The sequence below is a fragment of the Ciona intestinalis genome, chromosome 2, assembly GCF_000224145.3.
Source record: "Ciona intestinalis chromosome 2, KH, whole genome shotgun sequence".
Taxonomy (NCBI): Eukaryota; Metazoa; Chordata; class Ascidiacea; order Phlebobranchia; family Cionidae; genus Ciona; species Ciona intestinalis.
The window spans coordinates 1,749,632-1,753,423 of NC_020167.2; the positions used below are offsets into that span (position 1 = coordinate 1,749,632).

The 3,792-nt window shown below is 32.4% G+C and overlaps 1 protein-coding gene across 1 annotated transcript in view; it reads left to right on the top strand.

Moving 5' to 3' along the window:
• Positions 1-3,792, top strand: part of LOC100186556 (nuclear pore membrane glycoprotein 210) — a 30,727-nt gene that overhangs the window by 19,179 nt on the left and 7,756 nt on the right. The window lies entirely within an intron of this gene.

The window sequence follows — 3,792 nt, forward strand, 5'->3', positions numbered from 1 at the left end:
TTATTTTAAAGTGTTTTGTGTCATTTTTGTGGTTAATGTGTCACACACATATAGCAGCTGGTGTAAACATACCTACAAAAAGCATTAATTTTTCCTGGAAAAATTATATTAATATATTTATACCTATTTTGAAAAAAATAATGGAATTAATTCAATGCCAATATCACTGTAGTAATCACATTAACACTATTCATACGCGCACACTGATTGGAATCTTAATGTATCCGCAGACCCAGAGAACATCCTCACTAGTAGTGAGCGATATAACTGCACACAATATTGGTGTCACAACTTTAACTGCAGTTGCAACAATTAAAGGTGGAAAAAATATTGTTAGTAATACTCTTCAAGTTGTGGTAAGTATTTATTCTATTTTAGTTATTTTATAATCATGAACCTGTATGGGCTACATCTGTTAACTAGCAAACACAAAAAGTTACATATGTGGTAGCTCCTAGTTTGTAAGCGGTCATGAGGTGTAAAAAATAATTACCCCGTGTTATAACGACTGCTGTTGTTCCGCCATGTAAAGATATTTAAGTTACATTTATTAATTATAAATATCTTAATATTCCTATGTCAGTTTAAAGCCAACATTAACTAGTAGCATGACACTTAAACTAAAATGTTACCGAGTATTGTGAGATCCAATATTTTGTTGCCATTCAATCGTCTACTTTCAATTATTAGGCTACTATTAAACTGTGTTCGTTTGTTATACTCGCGCTGTAATATGAAACATAAAGGTAACTTAGTCATAGTGCAGAGTCAAATTTCCAACCTTATAAACCATTTAATAAAAAATTCCAAATCTTAAAACCATTTAATAAAAACAAATTGCATATAGAATATACATCAAGTCTTAATGTAACAGCCCATACATTTGTTGATCAATATACATTCCAAAACATTTCTTCCAATCTAGGTTTCCCACCATTAGAGTTGGTACCATCCATGCTAACCCTTGTTCCCAAAGCATCATATCAGGTGTGACATATTTCATATATGGTAGGGTGGGGGAAGATGGGACACCTTTTCGTCTTATTTTCTCGTCCCATTTGGTAGTAAACAAAGAACATTCAAAGAATTTAAAAACCTTTTCTCACGACTTCATGGACAGTTGTTAATTATTTAAAAATGATCAGAATATTTGAATTTATGTGCTAAAGGTGTCCCATCTTACTATATCTTCTGTATTACGTTTTTGTTATTAGTTTTAAATAATCTGTTAAACATATTGCGTTTAGACACTAAATTTAATTATTAAGTTTGTGATAAAGTTTTATTTATTAAGCTCACCACACGAGGGGGCCCTCGATCTGACTTCACAATTGAATTCTCCGTCTTGCGTTCGTCGCCAAGTGATGTAACCGTGGCAACCATCAGCCAATCAGGGGTGGTTAATGCAGAGAATGTTGGTTCAGTATCAATTGTAGCTCAAGCTGTCACTCATGATGGTGCCGTGTTTAAATGCAAGGTTTGTGGATGATGTTACCTTTGTTTTAGGATTGTTGATTTTTGTGAGTGATGACTGATAAGTTAACAGTGAAGTGTCAATGTAATTCATATTAGGATAGGATCTATTCCGTTTGAATAAAAAACTAAAGATGCTATTCAGGCGAAATATATGTCTCGTTTATTAAGCGGTTGGTTAGACTTTTATCTTTTTACTTGGTTACGTTTTCGTAGCATCTCATCCTTACTGTATTTCTTTACAAGAGAATCGCTTAACTCTATGAACCAGATCAGTGTCAGATTGGCCAAATTTATTACAATGTATTTACTATTCAAAAACGTCATGAAATAGGAAGAAAATTGTTGCACACAGCCACACGCAGTTATGGTGTTTGATAATTTGTGTCTATGCATACTACTAATGTACAGTGTAATTTAACTTTTATGGTCCGAACGCATTTTAATTTGTTACCCAGCATTATGGCTAGCAGCGAAAATTAACAATTTTTTTTCTTTCTATTTGTAGGCAATCTCTAATTTAAATATATATATATCATATAAAATAAATATTTCTTTTGTAAAGTCTACATTTTTTCTAAGATTTCCATGTTGGGGGTAATGGGCCAAGTCTGGCCTAAATCCCAGGTCCTCACAGACCTCACCCATACAGAATAGAATAGAAAAAGATTTCCATGTTTATAGGCACCAGCAAAAGTCAAGGTTGTGACGCTAACAGGGTTTCGAATTATCGCCCCTATTACCCAGTTTCGGGTGGGTAAGCAAATTCCTCTACATGTGGAAGGTATCACCAGTGATGCAAGAAATCCGCTCAGTTTTGGCAGCTGCATACCTGGATTACAGTTTACATGGAACAATGGAAACACTGTTGTCACCAGCTTACACACCGTACATGCAAAGGTATTTTGTTGGATGTTTGCTATTGTCATAGTTTCTCATTATATTTTGCCATGTTATAAACATGCTGTCTATTCTTTTGTATAAGTTGTTTTTAACTGAAACAGGTACAGACTGTAGTTTTACTAACAGTAATAAATATTTACCGTGATATGAAGGGTTGGCCCATTCTATTCCATTTTGGTGAGGTCACGCGGCATGACATGCCATGGGTCCTAGAATTTACGCCAGAATTGGCTCATTACCTGTTATACTATAGTTGATGTTCCCAATCCCAAACTAAAGTAAAAAAAAATTGTATATAATTTAAAAAAAAAATTATTTTTTTTAAATTATAATTCTAAAATTGTTGGTTTTCATGCAAAGAGTGGAGTTGAGACAGGAAGTGACATAAGCTTCACAATGTTGGCTGAAGGTATATCATCTGGTCATAGCACCATAAGTGTGAAAGTGACCTCCAATGACCCCTCTCATAAACAAATGAGTGAAGAAATGATTACAGCTGAAATATCATTGACAGTAAGTATATGGATTTTATTTGTTGTATAGTAGGGTGGGGAAAATAGGGACACTTTTTCATCAATTTTTCTCGGCCTATTCGATTGTAAACAAAGAAAATCAAAAAAAATTATAAAGCGGTACCCTCACTACTTTCATAGACGTTGTTAATTGTTTAAAACACAATCTGGATATATGAATATTATGTGCTAAAACTGTCCCGTTTCCATTTTAAAATTAAATTTAAGTATTTTAAATTTAATTATTCTCTGGCATAATACAGGTGTTTAAAAGTTTGCAGGTAAGTTATATGGAAAAAAAATCGTTTTTTTTAATTTATTTTCAAAATTTGTTCAATTGTTTTTGCATGGTTAACTACTGTAATCAAAAATTTAAATTATAATTTATTTATTTTCCAAGAATATTCCTTATTTAACATTATCCGATTTTTTATAGTTTTAATTTCACCCTTTAAAATTTTCGTCAAATAATATTTTTGAAACATTAAATTAAGTTACACTTAAAAAAAAATTCTATCTTCTTGGTCCATCATTACCAAGACTTTGTTTGTAACCTAATTAGTAGCAATTGGTATATTACAAGCTTGCTGATGAAGTTTTTTTATTTTCAAGGTCTTTGCTCCATTGTTTGTTATGAAACCCAACAACAGATGGAACAGCGAACATAACTTGCTCATGACACCCTCAAGTGACCACCAAATTCTCTCGAATCGCGATGGCGTTGCGCAATCCATTGTTTACCAAGGTTTGTGGTGTTTCATATTTTCAATTTTGTTTTAAATTTTTAAATATATAAATTTATATTGAAACTTTATAAGTGCATTGTAATTAAAGGTTACCAGGTTCAAATCTCGATTCTGCTACCAAATCGACATACCTTAAGGCACACAAAAAATAGTTTTAT